The 24,641-nt window shown below is 39.5% G+C and overlaps 1 protein-coding gene and 1 long non-coding RNA gene across 3 annotated transcripts in view; one reads left to right on the forward strand and one right to left on the reverse strand.

Annotated features, from left to right (window-relative positions):
• The window catches only part of LOC144994860 (uncharacterized), a 58,466-nt gene that overhangs the window by 15,682 nt on the left and 18,143 nt on the right, over window positions 1-24,641 (forward strand). The gene's annotated exons all lie outside the window — the stretch shown is intronic.
• The window catches only part of sox3 (SRY-box transcription factor 3), a 41,427-nt gene that overhangs the window by 7,314 nt on the left and 9,472 nt on the right, over window positions 1-24,641 (reverse strand). For both annotated transcript variants that reach the window (XR_013658258.1, XR_013658259.1), the window contains exon 3: window positions 17,370-17,440. The gene's annotated coding sequence lies outside the window, so the exon portion shown is untranslated. The remainder of the gene's footprint in view (window positions 1-17,369; window positions 17,441-24,641) is intronic.

Consider the following 24,641-nt stretch of genomic DNA (forward strand, 5'->3'; position numbering starts at 1 on the left):
TCAGATTACTTAGTAGGGTCCTGTATGAAATCAACACATGGAGCATTTGTTAGAATCCGTTTGGGAAAGGATTTCCATCATATCCATTGGACTTATAAAAAGTGCTTAGCTTTAGCTCCTCAGAAGAAAAAACTAGCAGTGGTTCTAATCTCAGTTGGGGGCCCTTTCCAGGAGCATTTCCATGCTTTAGCATGTGGGCTCTGGGGTTAGCTATGGTTTAAAAAAACAGTCCATGGAAATTATTTGGCAGTAATGGTGCGTGGCTACTTGTGTGGCTTCATTTACAAGTCTGAAATTTCTTTGTCTTTTGTTTATCAATGAAAATTTTCATATTCAAATACATATACAATACAAAAAGGACTATGAAACTCTGTGTTAAGAGAGCACACTAAACCTCTCTATTGTAGCAGTGCTATTTTTAAATATTTTGTGGTAATTAATTCTGACCAACTGTTAGTCCAGAATGAGCAAAAAAGCTGTTTTCTTCTAATTTCCCTGTCCAGCTGGTTGCTGATTAGCTGACTCAAGGTATTCCACATCCTGGCTGACTGAACACACCTGATTTAGGTACCGGTATCCAGCATCAAGCAGTCCAGGGAGAGCTGAAAAACTGAGTGGTGACTCTTGAGGACCAGTGTTTGGTCAGGTCTGCTTTAGGTCTCTTTCCTGAAGGTTCTAACCTCAGGATCCTTTAATCACTGTCCCTCCTCTGAACATGGCAAACCATTACAATCTGGCTGCCCTGCATTTGTCTCCAAAACATCTAAATTAACCGTTCATTCATGAACTCTAAGATGTCAAAAAAAAAAGAAAAGAAAAAGAACAACACACAAAAACAGGGTAAAGTGGTGCAATTGTTGGCACACTTGATTCACACCAACAAAGACCAGGTTCAAATACCAGCTGTTTTGCCCAACAATGGAGTGACAAACCATCCGGTGGCTAGGATAGGCTGCAGATACCTCATGGCCCCTACAGAGATGAAGTTGGTTTAGAAAATGGATGGATGGACATAAAAACAAAAATCTTCAAAAAGGATTTCAAATGTAATTTCACCTTGTAGCCAGAAGTCACCAAGCCTGTCTACATGCACACTTTATATCCAATTATTATCTGGAATTCTTCAATTATCAGATTGTTCAAGTGTTCATATAAACAGGATAATAACTGTCTCCAATGATTGATCTATTCAATAACGCCGGCTAACTCATAAAGTTCTTCCCTGAGAGGCATGCACATATCCATGTTTGTTGAATGCGTTTCATAGTTTTACTTCTGTGCATGTGTAAATGAAACAAGAAAACTGGAAGTTGTGTGAAATGTGAGACCCAAGGTTGTATTGTGTAACAAGGCAACTGCTACTTCCTCCTCATGTAGAACAAATGGAAAGATGCAGAAATGTGGTCTTGTTTTTGCAGACATATTCATTCCAGCATTAGCAAAGTTATTACCAAAGTCAGTACCATGCACCACAATGTTTACCAAGAACAGACCTGACAAAACGTCTAATGCTACATTCCAACCAGGCTTGGCAACGCGCATTGTATGCACCTTGATAGTTAAGCCAGGTTGAAAGCTGACCAGTTAGTGAGTGGGTTTGGTAGTGATGTATAGATGGCATCCCATTTAATCCACTCTTGTGCCAACCATTTGAGAATTTATCACGTTCAGAGAAAATGAAAATTGCAGTTTATGCCCAACTGAAATTCTACAACACCAAAATGTTCATACATATAGAGCTGTGAAAGAAAAACCCTAGCGCAAGATTTGCTAGATTTGCACCATTTTGACATTTTGCACCAAGCCTCTTCCAACTGTGAGTACATGCTCTAGTATCAGGTATCGACAGTCCAGTGTAAACACCATATGCTAAATGAGTTATCAAGAAGGCAGGTTTGGAGCATTTGTGAATGCGTGTCACATGTCAGGTGTGGACTTAACTTAAAAGATTCAGCACTTTGTACCTATGTTCTCCAGACTGAATCCCATAATGGACAACAACATTTTGACAAGGATTTTCTGATGGTTACCTCTTCCAAGACTTTTTAAAAATCCCTAAAGACTTCCAAAATTCCTGTAATGGACTCCTCAGTGATCTAGCCTGGATATCTGTGAGACTTGGTGCCTCCAGTATGACAGTTTTCACAAAAACCGAATGATCTGTGCAGGTATGCTTGAATTATTCATGTTCAACAATAGCATCTACAACCACATTCTGTCCTTCTCACAAATCCATATCAAAACATCACATTTGCTTTGCAAATGATCTACAAATAAACTTGTATTCTTTTCAGAAAATGCTGATCATTTTCATCACCCCCAGAACTGCATAGATATTGAGAGATAGGCTTCTATGGAAGGCCATAGCTCTGGTCTTCCCAGCTGCTCCTGACAAGGGTGATCATGTTAATGGTCCCCCACAGGGAGAACAAAAGACCCCGTGATTTAAGGCCACACAAACTGGAGAAGGTGGAAACCCCTGTGGGCACGTGTAGTCTCACCTTAACAGCTCATGAATATACTTGGCATTGTGATATGTAAACGTGTCTAAGAGGAGTGTTTAAAAGTGACCCAGATGCATTACTAGAAGGAATAAGAGATTGAAGTGAAACACAATCTTTGAAAGAGAATCAGGAGAGAGAAAAAGGCTGAGAACAAATTGTTCTTTACAATTTTCAGGGAAGGGTTAACTGAATGACTTTGAATCATTAAGACCGAGACTAAACTGTAAGTATCCAAGATTCCTAACTGAGGAGAAGGAGCCTGGAATATGTTAAAGGGTTTGCATAATGGCATTGGCTATAATTCTCAACAACAAAAAATGCTGAGGAAAGAAACTTGAAGTTTCACTTATGATATTCAGTGTTGAGAAGAAGAAACTCTTGACTTCACTGATAAAAATATTGGCTGTATGTGATGTTTGTTGATCAAAATGTTCTGAAATTTTGTTTAAAGTTGAGCATAAGAAGCCAGTGACAGCATCCTTAATTTAACAAAAGTTCCGGACTTATCTCGTTCTTGAAATTCGAACAGCTTTTTTAATCACATTTCACAAACCTGGAAAAAATGACTTCAAAAAATACTCTTTTAAAATGTCTGAACACTTAAGTCACACCACACAATGAAAATTGAATGCTGCACTTACAATGCGTCAACGGGATGAGGACGCAGTGAGCACATGAGTTCATGGTGATAGTGCAAGATTCGCTGTAAAGCATGTGTGGCTGGGGCTTATCGATATCTTCGCAGGCCACTACCAAGGGACTCCTGGTTAGTCTCTTTTCCTCCGCTTGGTTATATGCTTCAATTCAACGGGCCATCCTCCATAAAATAAAAAAGGTGGTTCTGCCAGAAAAAGTGGAAACAGTGCGAGGTGTAATGCTACCATTGACTTTGAATAGATAACAAGAACAGCTTAAAAGTTCACTTTTCTGAGAGTAAACTCACACAGATCTTCCTAAAATGTTTTCTACAAGTTCTCCTTTATTAGCTGACAGTAATAATTTACTTGTGGAAAGTCACATCCTTGTTTTTCTAGCTGTTTGTGCAATTGTAGCACATCAGTGAGCCACCATCTTGACCGATCCAATATGGTGTCCAACTTTGCATACGCTACAAGCAAGTGTACCGACTCTTGCCTATATAACTCATTGGTTTGCTCCTTTTTCTGCAGCCGTCTTCTCAGTAATATACATCTGCTTGTGCCATTCTCTGATACATTTAGGATCCACCCCTAAATGTTGTGCAGATTCCTAAGCAGAATGTTCTTTGGTGTGTGCCACTGCACAAAGTTTAAAAGCTAAACCGAATGAGTTTTTCTCAGCCATCACTACACTGGCTCACAATACAAATACCACAGACACTCGCCGTCTGCGCGAGTGTGCATGGGGTGGGGTGGGAATGGGGGGTCTAAAAGGAACTCAGCCACTATTAGAGACCGGCGTCTAAAGTAACGAGCAACTGTTAGACCCGGTGCTTCTTGGAGACTGGACATAATTGGAAGATGTATCATATTGAGCATTTAAAATGTAGGTGTTTTGCTAAGCAGTACTAGCTCCTTGGAGACAGTGGGTGTGGGTGTTTTTTTTTTTTTTTTTCAAATTTAATTTTCCAGTTTTTAGAATAAGGTTAAAATATTTTCAAATGTAATTATTAAGAACAGTTTCTTTTTCATGCGTCTTGTGGCAAAAACTTTTGAATTTTTAAACATGACTAAGATACTTACTCACTCTTCATTAAATGGGGTTTGAAGTGAGAGTAACACTTAAAAAATATATAAATACAAAAAAGTTTCAGCGTTGTGAAAAAACACAAGATCTCAATATGTGATACAACTACCAGTAATTTATTAGCAGTCTATAAATCTTGGCTTTTTCTTAGTTTTTAAGAAGTTTTGGGTGATTGTTTCGTTCGCTTTTAAGTTGCAATGTTTTTTCTCCATTTACCCATTGACTTTCCAGCAGAGTGTATACATGTCATCATACCACCAGTACTGTCCATCATTTAGCCTGTGACTCAAGTCCCTCCCCAACCTTTTCCAGTGCTTGTTCAGAACCGAGCTTGGCTTATCATTGAGTCTTTGTTTTCATATATAGGCAGCTTCTGGATCTGTGCTCTGGTGTAGACATCAACTAACAGACATCAAATATTTGCTGAGCTTGATAGAAGAACTATTGCACTTAGTTTATCATCCATGCTCAGGAGGGATACCAGGCCAAAGGAGGAAGATGTAAACAAACAATTTATGTGGAGTGACTGAATGAAAGGGCAAATTTTTAAACTGCAATCAGAAAAGATCAGAGTAAATCCCAATCTGATGCTCAGCCAGTGCTGAGATGCAACAGCAAATGCCAGGTCTTGAACAGATCATCTAGGACATGGGTGCAGCTAGCCAAACTGTAGACCTGGTAACAAACAAACTAAAGACATTTGTTCTTCAAGATTTTAAGTTTGATTTTTGCAATTGCATGGCACATTTTTTCACCTTCCTTACTGTAGAACTATTTTCAGTCTTTTCTCTGTCTTACCTTCGATAACTTTACCAATTTATACAGTGGTACTTTGCTGTTGCTTGAGACTAAAAAAACAACAAAAATATTTATTCTGTGACTCTGTGAATTGAGAGCAAAAATATAATACAATCTTAATGTTATCATGCAGCTGCAGCTCAGGCTGTTGGTAGCCTTCAGTACTTAGATTTTCGGGTATTTCTGTAAATATCAGATACTGACGCATGTCGTCATACTATACAAGGAGTAGAATTACTGATTTCTGCAGCTTAGTAAATATCAATTAGGCAGTAGTCAAATTGAATAAGCATTTCTGGTCTTTCAAGTGGGCAATTGCTTGAAATAGAGTTAAATTACCATAATTTTTCAACTTATTGAGACTACTTATTACCATTGGGGCAGTTCAACTGTGCTGAAGCTAGTCAGCCAATACGAAGTAAACAAAGTAATGTGGTTATGATCACATTAGTGCAATTGTGTGTAAAAGGCTCAACCAATCACGGCTTAACAGACGTTATGTTTATAAATTCCCAGCCAGTGTAAAAGACAGCTTGTTTTTATGTCATTGTCTGTTCCCAGCCTGTCACATTATTGGCTGCGTGTGGGTCTTAAAGTTCCACTGCGATCATCTTTTAAATTTGTTTTGAAAGCGTTCCTAGTTATTTATGCTGTTTTTAGACAATGATGCTGTTTTTAGACAAATCCTGTGACGCTTTCTAAGATATTGTTTCTGCAGGAGCAGCAGGAGTTCATTAGAAATTCACCTCTTAAATATGGGCGGGACTGTTGGCGTGGAGTAAGCCTGCGCTTTCATCCCATCAACCCTTTGTTTACACTCTCTTCTGCTAGCTTACAGCCCCTCACTAATATTACCGGTGCAAAAAAAATGGTGAGCAATTTTCAAGCTATTTAGCCCTAGAGTTCTGAGCCAGATGCCAGCTCGAACGAGGAAAACTAAAGCGTACATAGATCTATAATTTCTGCAAGTGGATCCATAGGAATAGAGCGGAGCAGTGAGCTTGTAGCTTACCCACTATATTTGTGACATCACAAAAGAGATCTTTATCAAACCTTTTTTTTTTATCTGCTTTTTTATCTGATTGAATAAAGAAATACTCAGAAATCCAATTTTGATTCAAATGTTTATAATAAAAGTCTTCTATCATCAGAAAAATGTCACAAGAGCTTGTTAAAAACACCAAAAACACAATCTATATTGGAATTGGCAAGAGGTGAATTTTTTAATAAATTCCTGCCGCTCTGACGAAAACCATGTCATTGAAAACGACACAGGATTTTTTTATTTTATTTATTTTAGCTAAAAATTGCAAAATCAAAACAAAAAAGCCCACTGGGAATGCTTTTTCAATAGATCAAAAGATGACTGGAGTGTAACTTTGAGCATTCTTTAATTTTGAAAACTGTTGCTTGGGTGCCCACTGCTTTGTGTTTAAACTTTCTCTGAGTAAAGCAAAGGGCTAACTTTTAGAAAAAGTCTTCTAAAAACACTGTCTACCAAAAAAATAAATTCTTCAGTGCTAGATTTAAATCTGTCTGTTTTTTACTCTCCTGCTGCATTCCTAAGCAGTTTTGTATGTTAACTGAAAAGTGAACTTTTTTTTTTTCTTCATTTTTGCAGCCTTTAGATGTTGTTCCAATCTATAAATGCAAATGTGGTTCAAAATGTGAGCCGAAATAATAATAAAAAATAAAACATTCATGCTAATTTGCCACCACTGACACAAGTCCAGTTAAAGCCAATCAGGAGACGAATCATCTATGGTGGAGTGGGCTTTGAGAAGCCTAGATCATGGCCCTGATTGCAGCGGGGTGAATTACAGCTCGAGAGCAATGATGGCTACCTGGACTGATGGAGAGGCTGGCTCAGACAGTACCTGGCATTCACATGCTCATCTGCATACAAGCATAACTTGCATGCAGCTGCGCAGAGATACAGCCACCAAAATGCTTTCTGTTTGCAACAAAGACACCGGGATCAACCCTTGTCAGGTTTACTGTGGGAGCCAAATCTGCCCCCCAGGCTTGCTTTTGACCCTGCTGCATTTAACAAACAGCACAAATACCAAAACAACTCAGCAAGCCGCTTCCTATGAACTCAACCCAGATAAAACGGGAAACTGCCTTTGCCCTGCAGCAGAGCATGTAAATACGGCGGGAAAGGCTGAGGTCTGCATGAATGAAGCCAGGAGGGAGTTCAGATGTTAAGTGTGCATGGGGGAGTTGGAGACAGAGCAGGGGGGCCTGCGTCAAGAGTTTTCTTTTACTTTTATCCTTTCATAGCACAACACTTTTGATCTGCTTTGTCGTGATTTTGGGAAAAAAAGGAAAGGCCACACAGATGAACTGCCCAGAAAGACATCAGATTGTGTCAGTCAAAATATCAGTTTGTTTAAATGACTCCTGATGGACAAACTTCAATTTGCATAAATAAAACAATGATTTTGGTTTGACGTTTTTGTTAGAAGCTGATTTTCATGAGATATTCAAAGGTTAACGTCATAAGAACCCTAGAAGAACCCTAGACTTTTATAGATTTGTTACAATTTTGATCATTTTTTTAAATGGAAGAAGTAGGTGAAAGTAAATAAATAAAAGACAGGTGAGTACACACAAGTGCCCCATGTTGTGCCCCCATGTTGTTTGTGTTTGTGCCGAGGCTTTCTTTGTGTGCCTACCTGGTTGTGATGCTCGAGGTGCTGGGAAGTCTGTGACTGACTGTATACATTGGAAACCATGACTACAGCTGGCAAATACACCCTGTTTCGGACCCTCAGGGGATGACTCATAACAACTTGCACAACACTTGATAGTTTAAAGACATAATTTTTTCTGGCTCTCTGCCTCATGGGAAGATTTGGCGTCTTGTGCGCACTGTACACCCTGGCACTTTAGGGGAGGGGGTCGTAGGGAGGTTAGAAGGTAAGGGGGGAGGTGGAAGACAATTTTTAGGGTGCCGAGAGCTTTTTAGAACTGAGTGGGTCTATTTAGCCCCCAGCAGATTGCCCCCTCTCTTCTTCCCACCTCCTCCTCCTCCTCCCCTTTTCCTCCCCCTGGCTTTGTGTGCCCTGAGCCCACTCCTCCCCCTTTTGTCACCCGGGCATTCCGCTTTGGTTAGCACACACAATGGCCGCTCAGTGCTCACCCTCCTGACACTGCATTCTGCCTGTGCATGGGGAGTGGGCACGGGAGGGGGGAGGGAAATGGGTCCAAAGGGGAGGAGGGTTAAGGGATGACAGCAACTCCCCCCATGTGACCAAAATGCCATCAAGTATCTTCCACACACCCCTCCCAGATTTACACTCCTCCTTGTTTTTCAAACAGCATCCTCTCATGTTGTCCGTCCGTCCATCCACAGAGATGGGCAGTAAAACTGGAGGCAGCCAGCTTGGTTGGCAGAGAGACAACAAAAGCTGGAGCTCCCTAACCAAACAAGTGAACAGGTGTCTCCTGCAGCTGACTGCTGATACGGAGCTCTGCCTGCAGCGGCTTTGCCCTCAGTTTGCTTCATGTGTGTTCCCTTCATCCTCAGTGCTGCTGGGCACACATCCTAAACGGAATTTTAAGACCAGGCTGTTAAACTTTTTTTTTTTGGCTTGAAAAATAATCCCCAACAACATACGAGAGGAACGGGACAAGTCACAAGTCTGGACTTTCCTGCACTGACGTGTGTATTAAAAAGACCCACTCTGATAAAAATTGTGTTCTTGTGGTATTTTTCTCATGATGGAGGACATATATTAAAAGCTTAAGCTTATAATTCCATTTATGTGTAATTCTTTATTCAAGTCATTGTGAATCAGAAGCAAACGTAGGAAAAAGCTTGTGGTTGTGACGTAGAAGCCACAATCAGTGGGCCACAAGTTCCCTAAACAGATGGATGTCGGGTAGCACAGACAGGCTTACTCCGTGCTAACAGTGCTGCCCACAACTCAGAGATAAATTTCTAAGAAATTCCGACCGCTCTGTAGAAACTATGTCCAAGAAAATGACACACGATTTTTTTAATTTAGCTAAAAATGGAATAATAACATTTGAAGACCACTGCGAATGCTTTATAGCTCAAAAGATGATCAGAGTGGGTCTTTAAAACATGTAGAGGTTTGCCTGCTGATATGATGTCTCCTTTGGGTTTGACATGTTGTGGGGGGGGGGGGGGGGTGTTATTTAGTTGAAACCCTCAACCTGTGCTCTCTACAATTGCAAACGTGATGAAGAAAATGCTCAAGCACAAAGGTCTCATGCTGAGAGTAATGTTGTAGAGAGTGTAACTGATGTGAAGTTACACTTTATGTGAGAAGCAACAAGTGAAGCGCAAGATGACTGTATGTGTGTGTGTTTAAGTGTGTGTGGCAGAAGCTTAGAAGCTGGTGGGGGGTTAGTTTGGGTTTCAAAGACCCTGCTTGTTCGCCCATATTTCACACCACGGTGACATCTTAAAGCCTAGACAGGCCTGGTTGCTTCGCTCTCTTTCACTTTCAGAGAAAAAAGGGGGGATTGGGATGTGAGGGGGGGTAGTTAAATATATGCAAATGGTTCCCCAGAGGGGATACGAATTTTATAGGTTTGGAATTTAGTTCAGCCAACCTGAATAATCAAATGAGGGAACAAAAAAAACCAAGTTCCTTCTCCTTTAGCTTCAGCTCCCTCAGTGCCCACCACCTCGGGCCTCATCTCTGCTCCCCCCAGCCAGGTCTTCAAATTTGAGGAGCTAAGCACGACCTAACTCTTGTTAGGATCTCTTTGCAGAGGAAAGGGGAGAAAAATTACTGGAGGGGGTGAGGAGGAGAAGGGGCAGACGAGGCGAGAAGAGGGGCTACTGCACCTGATCAGGCAGAACTGCCGCCTCCTGATTACGACACCATTTTCTCAGCGGGCTTCCCAGCCTCATCCTGCTTCTGTGAATATGGAGCACAGGGCCAGCCAATCCCCACAGAGCTCCTTCTCATCTAATGGCAGAATTAAGACCGTTTAGAGTGATTTCCTCTGCCTTCATGGTCGCTTTCTGAAAGAGCTGAATCTTTTTCCCTCTGCACCGATTTACAATGTGGGGGGTCTGGCATGCAACTGGTGAGAGAAAAGTTCTACATGACTGAACATAACATTACAACAGGTGGGGAACAGAACAGAAACTGCAGAACATGGCTGAGGACTGTTTTGTCTTGAGCTTGGGAATGAACTTTTTACTCTTTTTGTCCAATCTGGAAAAGAATTCTGCCAAACTGGACTTCAATTTATGCATTTTCTTTTTTTAAACTCATTTACTCTTTTGATTTGGACCTCCGTGTCCAATTTATAGTATTTCTACTATTTTAATTTTTTCTTCCTCAATTCTATCCTCACTTCAGAACATCTGAAATCTATCATCTGTACATAAATTCGACCTAAAACACCATTTAAAATTGTATCTTCTTAAGGTTCTAGAAGATGAAGGTGATATTTAATCTCCAAATTGAAGCTGGTTCTCATTATCACACAGTCATTGCAAATAAGGCATCCAAAAATACATTTTGTTTTCAGCTTGTTCTTAAGAAATAATCTAACAGCAACTAAGCATTCAAATGAGGGGGATACAGACTTGACTTAACTGAAAATTGAGCAAACATTAACTACTTTAAATGTTTGTAACCACTTTACATTGAATCTTTGAACTAAACTAATACGTTGAGTTGAATTGAACTAAAAGTGAAATCAACCCAACTGATTTAAGTAAAATAGAATTTAAGCAAGCTGAACTCACATGACATTTTATGAGCTGATTTGAAGAACACTCAACAAACCGGATTTGAATGAAACTGAATGAAATTGAAGTGTTTTCAACAATCAGTGAAGAATCTGATGTATTGGTTTGTGTGTTACGGTGGTGAAAGTTAAAGCAGCCAGTTAGAGTGCAAAGTGGTAAAAAAAATTGTTTTATTTATCTTATGTACATAAGAAATGTTTATATATATATATAATATTTCTCTGTCCTTTTTTTCATATTCCCCAGCAGTAGTCAGTGTTTTACTTTGAAAGTACTAAACAGAGATGGAAATTATGTATACTCTTGTGGGGTAAAGATTATAATTTTGGGAAAAAAATCAGGAGAAACAATGTTTAGTAAAAACTGATCAGAATTCTGTTTCAAAGGTTGCAATAACAATGAACAATATCAGCTCATCAAACAGTATAGATTTTAAGTTGTCATGTACCAAAAACAATTTGTTCATTTTACACATATACGTTTTTAAGTGACCAAGGATCATGAGTCATTATTATCAGGCTGATTCAAAGTGACGTTAACCCAAACAAAGTGAAGTCTGGACTCAAATCTGCTTAAACTCGCACTTTCTGTGTCAGATTGCATTACGTCAAGCCCATCCCGCCGTGATATGGCATGGCACAGTATTAATTTACCACAGTTTGAACCTGCTGCTCTTTTGTTTCGCAGACTGTCTAATGATCCCCCAGTTCTCTCCAAAGTCCAGTAGACAAATCCGTCAGCTTTATTGCACAGGCTTAAGGGCTGCAGGTGCACAGGCCACAAAGGGGAGGACAGGGGTGGGTGGGGTGTGAGGGGGTGGGATGAGAAAGAGAATGGTCAGTCGGAAGATAAGAGGGGAAAGGAGCAAAGCCCCCTACTTTGGTTTAACCTCTACACCCGCCCATCCTTTCCCTGACTCCCCCCCCTCTATCCATCCTGTCTTCAGCCTGCAACACCTCTGTTGTGCTCTGCTGCCCTACCACACGTGAGTCGGCCGCAAACTGCGAGCAGCGCTGCCTGGTGCTGCCATCCTTGTGTGCGGTAGGGGGCAGAGGGCCGGTGTGACAGACTGGCGGGAGCAGTCCTTTTTTCTTGAGCAAGCTGAGGAGCTGCAATCACTTTGCACTACAGCTGTGCCTACCAGAGCCTGCCATAGAGTGAACTGCAGAGGCTCCTGACTTCCGCATGAGGCCTTCTGTCTGCTCCAAAGACAGATGATAAGTCATTAGTGTCAAAGCCCTAAAAGTTTCACAACTTGGATTAATTTAACGGAAATATTTCAAAGATAAAGCACATTTTGTCACATTATGGACCTTTTCCCATTGTTTCACCCAAATGTTTGCCTGCGCTCACTTTCAAATGAAAAGATTGTCAAAGGTTTTTATTGGCACATTTAGTTTTAAGATCAATAATACACACATTTGGGGAACAGTAACCCTTAGAATCGTATGCTCTTATCAACCAAAATCCATGTAAAGAAATTACAACAAATCAAAGATCTCTCTCACACAACCAGATGCAACTACTAATACTAAAAACTATTCTTTCAATGGGAGAAAGTAAAATTTGAAAGTTTTCCCAGCACTGGATGTTCTGACAGGTTCACTTAAAATTCACGGCAAATACCACTGCCTTTATTTACGTAGAATTTGTAGAACTGTTACAATGGTTCATTTGCAAGAGCTGCTGGGAGAAAGTCATTTACGCTCAAACCGGGGATGTGTTCAAGAACCAGCTGAATATGGGTTCTTGAACACGCTTTTAGCACTGCACTGTTACCCAATACTGCCGATGCTAGTGCATGTACTGTTGGAAGAGGCTTGGTGTGAAATGTCATAGCAGTGCAAATCTTGCAAATCTTGCTCCAGACTTTTTCTTTCACAGCCCTATTCCAACATATGAAAGACTTGGTGTCACACAATTCTGGCCGAGCACAAACCCCAGTTATTTATTCTCCTTCATGATCACTCTTTAAATAATTGCTACTTCTGTGTCTTGAAAAGGACGCTACCCCTAGATCACAACCAAATCATGGTTCCTGATTGGTCAAAGTTAAACTGGATAAACTTACCGTGGATGAATGGCGGTGTGTTTTGAACATAGAGCCCGAAAACTGACTTAAAAACTTCCGTAGATTGTGAGAATTTTAAGTGCAGAAGCCCGAAACACACAAAAAGGCGCGTTAAGATATTAAATTGGAAGTGGTTGCTTGTGCGCGCATTTCTGAGCCTTGTAAGAATGTAGCATAACACTTACCATTAAAGGAATATGGTGGTGACTTGAAAGAGGTTTTACATCTATTATGATCTTTTAACAAATCAACTCTGACTCAAGAAGTCAGGTCATTTTGCCTCCCACTATGTTTGCTGCAAAACAAGCACCAACTGTTAAGCACGGCGGAGGATGGGTCATAATTGTAAAGCAGCTGCTGGAACTTAATCTATTTTTCCCTAGAAGATCAAAATTGCTACATGGTTTCCTAGTTTTATTCCAAATGTTTTGTTTCTTCTGGTGTTTTTTTGTGTGTGTTTTGTTTTGTGACATTGAGTTGAAATTGTTCCAGTTCCATCGTTAAAGAAACAAAAGTTCATGGGACTCAGGGTGCTGAATGTTGTGGATTTTGACCAACTATGGAACAAACTGCTTTGTGACAAAAATAGAAAAAATTACTTTGTGACAATAAAAATATCAATTAGAGCTTTTTGCACATCAGTGCGTGTCCCCAGGTTCCGCTTCACCTTTTTGTAAGAAGCACTAGACCATGTGTCAAACTCAAGCCAAATGTGGCCCTCCATGTCATTTTATGTGGCCCGCAAGAGCATAAAAGTTTTTAATTTCTTAAAAAAAAGGTGTGTATTTATTCATATCTAGGGGGAAACAAACTAGAAATATCAGATTGGGAAAATATATATAAGGACTTAAACACTGTCCATATAACCTAACCTGACAGAATCAAATGTAAAAGGATTTATGCTAAAGTAACAAGCAAACATATGTTTTCTATGCAACTGGAATTGTCACTTTAAAAAGTCATAATAAATAAATAATTATTTAACATTAAAGAGTAGTTACATTTATTTTTCATTACATTTAGTTACATGTCTAAGTTATACCTGGCCCTTTCAGAACAACCACTATGCTGATGTGGCCCTCGGTGAAAATGAGTTTAACACCCCCCCAGCACTAGACGATGTTGCATCCCACCTCCATTCCACCCTGATCTTGCTTATGAATACATGTATGTTCTCTCATCACTGTGTAATTCTAAATCCTCAGAGCTGGGAACACACCCTAAAGGCCCGTACACACCGGGACGAATATTCGCCAGGCGTTATTCGCCAGCGTTTTTCGCCACGTTTTTTGTGTTCACACCCAGGCGATTTTCGCTGACGATGAGTGGAGTGAACATGCAATTTCCTTCCCTGACATTAGATGGCGCTTAATGTAAAACAGAAATACTCCTGTACACAAGGTGGCGCTGCGCAACTTTACGCTTCTTAAAGTCGCTTTTCACTCAGAAGAAGAGAGCAAGTATTTACACGCTTGTCAGAATCAAACAAAGAAAACATGAATATTTCAAGCACCAGTAGCTCCAACTGGTGATTGGTTCGGGGATGTTTTAGAATGTCCGTCATTATTGCTTCGCGGCTGTGTAGACGCTACTTGGCGTCTATCTTCTTCGCTGTTATGTGTGCTCAGCAAGGCAGTTTTGTGTTTGAGCGCCCCCAAGTTGTGTTTTACTGTAACTTTAGAAGCTCCAGACACGTGAGCAAAAGCGCCGTTCTCATTGGTCGAGTAGATTTCGACGCGACGCGTCGAAAAAAAAAACGAACCCGAGGCATTTTTTTTTTTTGACGCTTTAACGCCTGGCGTTTTTTCGCGTCGGTGTGCACACTCTCGTTGGTGCCCTTTGTTTAGTCACGAGGCGTTAAACGTCGGCGAAAATCGCCGGCGAAATTCGTCCCGGTGTGAACAGGCCTTAAGGGACAGGAACAACAGGCCACTCCAGAGAATGAGGACATTCGAGACACACTGGCACCATGCTGACAGCATGACTTTTTAATGTCTCTAAACTTCATCCCTAAACCTCGTTCACCAACAGCCACTGTTTACACCTTTCACAGGTCAAGAGTAAAAGCAGAAAATGGACTTTCTTAATTCTGAGTGGCTAAAGTTCTCTAGAGAGCCAGAGAGGAAGGTGTCTTATGTGAAAGGAACCTCATACTGAATTAAGATCGAAATTTACATGACAACTTAGGAAAAATGCTTTTTTATTACTCATTCATCCTCTAAATCACTTTGCTCCCCCGCTCCTTTCCTCTGCCTGAGCTATTAAATCACCATCTTGACCCTACGACCTGGAGCCGCAACCATAAAGAGCCCCCTGTGGGTCAGAGGCCTGATTGTAACATTTGAATATGAAATAGACTTGGTTGGGCCTGGAAACAGCCCCATGCACTAAGACACCGGCTGACCCCCAGGAGAGAGGCCTGCCTCAACAGCCCCAGTCCTGAAGGCTCCCCGCTCCTCTCAGCAAGGATTTACTTGGACTTGAGAGGGAGGGTGAGAGCGAGGGCAGGGGGTGCTGAAGTTGGAGGTGGTGGAGAAGGGTGAGACAGGGTAGGGGTTGATAGAGTGAGAGAGAGGAGAAAGAAGGAGGGCAGACATTTGAATAAGACAAGAAGCGAGTGGTGTTTGCATGACAAAGAAGCCCGCCATCTCCCGTGATTGGTGTCACAGTGCGGCACTAAAGCCATGCAGCCCCCCACCACAACCACCACCGCCAAAGTAGGGTAATATGTTGAGTGCAGGCGTGTTTATGCATCCAAGGTGTGATATTGGGTTGAGGGACGATACTGTAAGTCCCAAAGTTTTGAGAACTTTACTGCATTTTAATCATTGATATATGCATTTTTGTCTATTTTCAACTCACTGAAACTTTAGATAAATAAACAACCAACTATGACTTTTTATTGCAGGAAAAAGACAGATTTCCCACTACAATTATTAACTTTAATATTTCACATTTAAATAGTCAAACATACAGAAACACAACAACAGAAATATAAATTAAATTGTTTCAAGAAGTGGTGACTAAGGATACAATGATTCACTTTCCTCACAATTTGGTTCAATCTTTGATTTTTAGGAGACAATTTTGTTTTCGGTTTAATAAATAATTAAATCTTAAATTAAATTAAAAATTAAATCACACTATCTGTCACACACCTAGGTGTGTGAAATATGTTCTCCGCATTTGACCCAAACCCCTGGGAGAGCGGTGAGCTGCAGACACAGCCGCGCTCTGGAACCATTTGGTGGAATTATCCTACTCCAATCCAACCCTTTAATGCTGAGTGTCAAGCAGGGAGGCATTGGGTCCCATTTCTTTCTTTGGTATGGGTTTGAACCCACAACCTTCCAGTCACAGACACTCTAATAATTATATTATATCCTATATTATATTATAATTATAATAATGATTATATTTTTTGTATAAAAAAACAGTGAGAAAAAAATAATTTAAAAAACAGTTTAAGAAATTGTTTTGAATTTCTCATTTAGCAAGTAACAATAAAGACAAATTATTTTGTTGACTTATACCAGGACTGGAGTAAACTGATAAAACTGTTTACTGTTTACAAACAGTAAACTGATAAGACTTATACCAGGACTGGAGTAAACTGATAAAACAATACTTATTAAATTCCTCTTAAATTTAGCTAAATTGTTTGACAGTTTCAGTGTACACATACCGGTATGCAGTGTTGATGCAATTGTTCACTTTCCCCACATTTTGGTTTAATCGTGTAACATATAGTTTATTTCTAAACCAAGAATTGTGCATCCCTAATTACCAGGTTAAACTCAAACTCAAATTCATAGTTACAGTGAGCAAATATCCACTGTGGGGAAATACTTAAAAAGCACTGGACTCATTTTTGTATGGAATAAGGTGTGTGTTTGTATTCCTTGCGACAGTGGCCCTGAGGCGCAAATCACACCAATAAGTCACTCAGCGCAAAAACAGATTAAAGATTGAAACAATTAAAAAAGCAACAAATAAAAAAAAACATTACACTGTTGAAATTTTTGAAACCAAAACCCAATTTCAAACAAACGAAACAAAGTAAAAAAAATTAGAATGTTTCGGAAAACAAAAATAATTTCCAGAAATCAAAATAAAATGTTAAAAAGCGAAACTGAATAAGAGCATATCCAATATCGCTTTATACCATTAACTCTTGGTTTAAATGATGGACAGACATCATCATCCAATCAGCGATGTCCCATAGTACATACTTTATCCAGTTTCAGTAAAAAAAAGGGAAAAAAAACTTTTTAAAACAAAAGTAATTTCCAGAAATAGACAAAAACAAAAATAGAAACCCCAAAAGAGGTTTATACAATGATGTTGGAGTTATTTGAACTGGTCCAAAAAGAGATACATTTCCTGCCTCAAATGTTTGTGTCACTTCTCTTTTATTACATGCTGTACTGTATGGCTCTTGTTGCGTGCTGCAGCCTGTTCTCTTCCTGCGCTTGTGAGTCTGATAATTATTGCAAATAGGTGTGAAGGTGTGAAGTTCAGTACCTACCAGGCTGTCACCAGAGCCTTTAACCACTGCAGGAGCACAGGCCTTTCTACTGCAACCCCCTTCTTCTTAAGCTTTGATAGGAACAATGACAGAACAAAAACAAGAGAGATGAGAGAGGATCATATGAGTAGGCAAATCCAGGGACTATGAAGAGGATTTCACAGCTCAATAAGTTTGGACAATTTGTTTACAATCCCCATTACCGCAGCTCCCCTGGGAGTAGGTGTATGCATAAACACCAGTGCATTTTCTCCGAGATTAGGTTGGAAGCAGCCGACTCAGGAGGAGATGCCAAAGTAAAGTGCAAGTAAAAGTGCCAAAGAGAAAATAAAGAGTGTGATGGAGGAAAAATGAAGGGAGCATGAGTGAGAATTGTTGAGGTCACGAGGCTTTACCACACACACACACACAGAGTAACCCCCCCACTCCAACACAAAGCCTCAACAGGCTCATCTGGGCATCCCTGCTGCCCCTCGGGGACACACCTCCAAGAGAGATGGCCCGACTAACTCTCCATGGCAACTAATCAATAAGTGACAGAGTCAGTCAGGACTGACCCGTAGTCTCCCACCTCCCCCCAGATTCCCAGGGTTATACTCCCATAAACCGCACACACACAAAGACCCAAGGAAGTGCCCTCAATCTGGATGAGAAACAAATTATTTTCTCTAACTTCAAGTCTACTGGATGCGCTGTAAAACAAACAGAAAGTTTGTTTCTTGGACCATCTGTGAGTTTGAGAAGGAGTCCCTGGATCTCTGCAGCATCTGCTGATTGTAGAGATGGGGTACTGTCACCACATGACCATTGGGAATGTCAATCTGTGTTCCTTCTCACTGTCCTCAGCAAACACCAATCAATATCCGTGGCCTAGATGAGAGGCCTAATCTTCCCCCTCGTCACCCCCTCAAGTCCTCAACCCTCTAGCTTTGCATTGTCTTGCCCATACTCACTTCATCCTCCTTAGACATATTCTATACATCAGCTCCCAAACACTTGGCTCTATTTTTCCAGACCTCGGGGACGGGTCACAAGTAAGGTCAGAGCTCTATAATTTGTCAAATTGTGAGCAACTCAACATGCTCCAGTGTTCATAAAAACAGGATGTAGGACACAGAAATGGACCATCTGTGGCACAAACAATTTACCCTAGAGTGAGTCACATGTTGTCTCAGCTTCTGTACCGTTTCTGTACATTTGTCCTTACAAGTCAGTCAGGAAGAAACCTCCTAATCCTATTTCATTCTCACTTGTTTGCTACAAATGTCTGTGCATGGTTTTACGTGTTTTCCTCTGACCGCAATTACAAGTGAAAACAAGTTCAGGTAAAGCTCAGCCGCGCTTAACTGAACATAATGTCAAAGGATCCCAGTACACACAGCAGAGAAAAAAGAGGAGATTCCTCTCAGTTCAGCTGTTCGTGTGATTTGTATTTGTTTTGTTTGGGACAAAAGCGACGGTAATCCTGCTTCATATTTGACAAGTCTCATATTCACACACACCTGCTGGGACAAAGTAAACACACCTTCAGAGTCAAACACCTTAATGGATGACCCTAGCATTAGCACCTAAGCCAGGATAAACCTTAAAGCAGGCATGCTGACATGATATGGAACAGAAACATGCCCATTCTCGATGTGATTGATGAGAAGAAGCCACATCACAGGTAACTTGTGTACAGTCTATTCAGTCTGTACATAGGTCGAACAACATAACAGCCAAGATGCTTCCAGGTTTCTCCTCCCTCTAATGGCAGATACTTGAAACCGATTTTTGCTTCAATCCTTTGACAACATTTAAAAAAATATTTAAATTTCACTTTAGCCTATGTTCATACACAACAATGTTAAATAAAATTCAAATATGAGGACAACAGTTTATGGTTATGTGCACCAGTGTGTAATTTCCTTGCTAAACACATGCTTTCAAATTATCAGCTGAGTTTTTACTGGTTGATTTCAAGTTACATATTTTGGGAAAATGAATTTAACAAGAAGACCACAGAACATGCTCCTCCCAAAAGAGATTCCAACCACTTCTTTCCTAATATCTTAAAATATACAAGTAAAGAAACAAATTAAATATTTGTTTAAAATATGTTTTGGACTTTGTAGTTTAATTTCATGTTCATACATTAACATAAGGTGAACATTTCTTTATGTTTTCCAAATAAAATAAAATAAAAACCACAACATATTTACAATTTGGGACAAACCTTTTTGGAACCTCATTGTGCCAAACACCTGCATGCATGACTTATATCTTCTTACAACCTCATTTAAGGCTTTTTAATCTACAGATTACAGCTTCTTATATTGAGAAGTTAAGGTGGTCTGTAACTATTGCATTTTTGTCATTTTTTACCATTTTATTTACTTTTAGTAGGTATATTTGGAAAACAATTAAATGTATATTAAATATGTATATTACATTTTATATTATATACATATATTATCTATATATATGATACAGTTGCTTAAATATATATCTCTAATTACCATCCTTCAATGACAGATCAAATAACCGTGTAAGTAAGTTCATTGTGTGTCTATGTGTCCATTCAGTTAAAATAAAAGTTTCTGATGAAGATGATAAGCAAGTTTACTGCCGAAGAAAATGTGCTTTATGCCATTTTGGGTTATTTATGCACAAATGCAATGCAATGAGCCCAACTAACAGATCTGTACTATGCACACACACATTATGACACTATTACCCACATTGTCACTGCAAGGAAATTTGTAGTAAAGAGATATACGTTTGTATGAAATGCTTGAAACCTATTTGTAATACTTCAAAAACAGAATATTTTCTAATTTTTGTGTGCATTTTCTTAGGATTGTTGCTTAAGACAAATGTGTGTGGTAGATTCTAAAGAACAGTAAAACTAGATAAGTTGGAAGTCAAATATAAAATGAGGATAGTGGGACAGATTAGGAGGACTGTAAGGTATGGCTGGTTAACTTGATTGGCATAAGATGAATGAAAACAACTTGTGTCAAAATTGCTACAAATATTTGTCAACTTTTTCTATATTTTTTTCAAGTATATATTTAAAAGTACTAATCAAAACAGCTGATAAAGAATCAAGTGTTGGAAAAAGTAACACACTGGAGTACCTAACATTCTAAACATTTCATATATTTTCAAATAAATAATATATTTTTTTCCATGTAAACGTTTTCACTTACTTCTGGTTCAAGGTTTCATGTTAGAAAGTGTGGAGTAGTTCAGTTAAAAAATGCTTTTACGAATCATATAAACAGCGGCCACTTTATTTTAGTGTGATTTGTTATAATTTACCAAAAAAGATGCAATATATTTCAAACTCAGTGATTTAGCAACCTGGATTAGGAAGAGACTGGTTTTAATTAGTCATACAATGTATTTTGAATTACTTTAATAACCAGAATATGGGCATTCTTAGATCTATGGTCAGATTAACTAGGAAGTATTTGAAATCCAGTTTTTAAGAGAAAGAAACAATCCTAACTGTAGCCTTTGGCAATCACAACCAGCTGATCATTTCTGATGCTCGTTCAATACATTGTGTACAACTCTACTAACATTGAATCTCAGTGGAAATATTAAAAAACATATATATATATTAACTTTGATAATTTTCTTTGTAATTAAATAATTGTCAACTTTCTGATATCAGTTATCAGATAAAAATTTGGCTTCTCGCAGTAGAGCAAAGCGGCCCAAGTAACATGACAGAACAAACATCAAGTTTTGTGCTTTTTTTTAGTAGAGACTGAGTATGTTTAATCTTTTAAATATTCATGGACTGAATCTCCAGAAATATTGTTACATTTGATCAAGTTTCCTTTGGAACAGCACACAATCTGCAAAGTAAACTGAAACTTCTGCAGAGCAGCAGGAGTTCATTAGAAATTCACCTCTGTGTTGGTTGAAGTAATCCTGCGTCCTTTTCCCATTATCACTTTGTTTATGTGCTATCCCACTAGCTTACAGCCCCTCACAACCCCAACATAACATTACCAGTGCAACAAAAAGCCGTACAGTTTTGAACTAGATAACAGTCCAGGCGAGGAAAACAAAGATGTACATGGATCTAGTCATCTACAAGTGGATCCATCAGAATGGAGTGGAGCAGTGAGCTGGGATGCTTGTGGCTTGCCGATTGTAGTTGCTATGTAACAACCACAACCTTTTTCAAATGGCATTTTTGATTCACCACCATTTGAATGAGAATATTCACTTTCTAAATCTCCTCCATCACGAGAAAATGCCACAAGAACATGTTAAAAACGCCAAAAAAAGAAAAACATTTTCATTGGAGTGGGTATAAGGATCATCTGCATCTTCAATCTACCTGGTATGAAAGTTAGTCTGGACTCTGTGAGTCTGTGACCTTATAAGAGAAGCTGGTTGTCAGTATTAGTCAGAGGATATACCGGAGTTGCCAGTTTTCAGAAGACAGTGTACGTTTGGGCTGTGCCTTCACAGACCAGCAGCTATTTCAGCTGCAGGACATTTTCAGACAGTAGTTTCTCCTAAAGGGAAGAGTGTGAAAGCAAAACAGACCAAGTGAAGGCATGTTCAAGGCAAGCAGTCTCTCTGAAAACCATGAATGCATCTCTGAAGAATTTATTCCACTTCTTTTTATGTGGTCTGTGGATAAAATTTTACATGAACGGATCAAAACAGCTGAAAAACAATTAGGAACTTTAGGCAGCAACAAACTGGAGAGCTTTATATCCTGGTCCTTAAATGTTGCAATGAAGAGTTTTACAACCTCTATGATTCATTTATGAGCAAAAAAAGCAAAGGCCAAATTTATGCTGGTTTTGTAATTGAAGATAAAACTTGCTTTTTACTGTTTTATCCTAAATTTGAGGAAATATAAAAATTGTGAAAGATATTATCAAAAATAATGAAAATGTAAAAAAATATGAAAAGTCTAGCTGACTTAAAAAATAAAATAAAAACATGTTTCCATCGTTCTGCTTTTGTGGCAGGCCTTCAAGCTGAAATCAAAAACATTTTCTCAGAAATATTTAATTTAGATTGTTACAACCATAAAACTTTCTTCTTGAAAAGCTGTTAGTATCATAAACATTAGTATGAACTGTTCGTTTTCATGACTGCTCCATCTCACCTTGAAGCTTTTCAAATGTTAATCTTCATTTGTATTTTATAACTATTGTTTATTTTTATTGAGTTCTGCACTTTTTAACATCGTCATTTTTTACGTTTTTCCAGACCAGTTCAAACTGAAACATCAGGCACTGGTTGTTTAAGACTTTGTTTTATGTCTTTTATCTTCAAATGTTTTGAAATTGAAATTGAAATTTATGGCGTCAGAGATATTCATTTTAACTGGCACATGCATTCTAAATCCTTTATCAATTATAAATCTTTAAATCGTCATAAATCTTTTTTCCCATAATGCTCAGTTATTTACAGTAAATTCCTGCATGCTCACATGATTTTTCCTATTTCTGCTTTTCCCATTGCGTTGCATTATACAGTATGGCATCGTACAACATAAAAGTAACAGAATGTTATTAATTTATTTATTTTTTATTAACTATATACTGTACCTCAACTTGTGTATTCTTGACACTGTGTATTTTTAATGTAGTGGGTCTGTTTTCTCCTTTTTACTGATTGGACCATGAGTCTGGAATAAAGTATATCTATGTATCTATCTATCTATTATTCGATTTTTACCCAGTTTGCACTGCGGTTCACAATACAGTAAACAGTGGAGTACTGTTAATATTGGAAATGTCACTGTAATTTGGGTTTACAGTGCCTTTCTCAAACAAATATTCACCCTTATTAGATTTGTTTCAAGTGTATTGTGTTAATTCACATTTATATTTGTTTTTTATCTATCTTGGCATCTTATATAAATGAGATTTAAATCTTTTGAGTTTCTTGTCTTGTTTATTTATTTTGTTTCTCTGCTTGTTGTTTTCTTATTCATTCCAGCTTGTAGTTTTATTTCTGAACATAGAAAATGCTTGTTAAAATATTCTGACAATAAAATTAGAATGACAGGGATTTTACAAGATGCCCGCAGCTGTGACTTGGATTGAACTGAGATGGGCGCCTGAATGTCTGTTACACCTTAACTTAACCTCTTCACTTTGTGTTGGCACAAACTCAACTAGCTTTCTGTTGGGCGGATGCCGTCTCTTGAGCAGCGGCATGGTTATTTTTGAAGTATTTCCCACTCAGCATTCCTTGTGGTTGTGTATGACACAATAATCACACCATAGTTGTCATCATTTAAACGTTAATATCACGCAACAAAACCAGTTAGTGCTCCTTGGAGTTCAGGCCCAGCCTTGAGTTTTTTTATCTTTTATTTGGGGATTCACCTTTGAGTCAGAGAGGTTTAGATACGATCAGATGTGACTATCGGTGAGGAGGGCTGTCAGGGAATGAGTGAAGGACGGATTGGAGAGGGGTGCAGAGGAGAGGGATGACTCTTGATGGGTCAGCCCAAAAGCCCTGACCCCAAGAGGATTTGATGCAATTTTCCCACGCAGGGAGTCGACCTGAGAAGAGCTCGTTAACAACATCTGCCCCAGTTCAGGGAGATTAACCCCCAACCCCAGCCCCCGCACCTCTCCACACACCACTCTGCTGTCAATCTCTTAAACCTCACACAGGTCTTTGCACACCGGACAGGCCTGCTGGACAGCACCCCCCCCACCCCCACCCCCTTCGGGCTGAGGATCCCAGCCAAAGCAAATCAATACAGTCTGAATGTGCCGTTCACTCCTTACACCTGAACTACCCTGACGTCCGGTCAGAGGAGCTTCCAGATTTGAGTCTGAGATTATATCAGGCAAGAATATGCACAAGGTGTGCCCCCGCTGTAAGCTGCCGAGCCGGTCCAGCAGGAAAGGTGGTGACGTCAGCAACGTCAGTCTCCCAACATGAACCGTGTCACCATTTTCCACTGACGTAAAAGAGTCCTCCAGCACCCCATCCACAGCCATTAGCACCTTCTTTCCTGTTAACTCCCACAAGATGTGTGGGTCTGGCAGGGCATGTTCTGACATAACATGAGCACAGAGACTGAGAACAAGACTGATTGATACATGGCCCATGGCGGTGCTGCTGTAAGGTCAGAGCCATTAATGTGCCGCACACACAGATCATCAGACAAACAGCAGCAGAATCCACTGGGAATCAGCTGAATCCGTGTTCTACAGCTCTATAATTAGGTTAGTTTTTTGGAGAGGGGGTTAAGCAAACAGGGCCTGTGAGGTCATAGGCAGATGGAAG

This window comes from Oryzias latipes, chromosome 10 (assembly GCF_053564925.1).
Source record: "Oryzias latipes strain Hd-rR chromosome 10, Olatipes_Hd-rR_3.1".
Classification (NCBI taxonomy): domain Eukaryota; kingdom Metazoa; phylum Chordata; class Actinopteri; order Beloniformes; family Adrianichthyidae; genus Oryzias; species Oryzias latipes.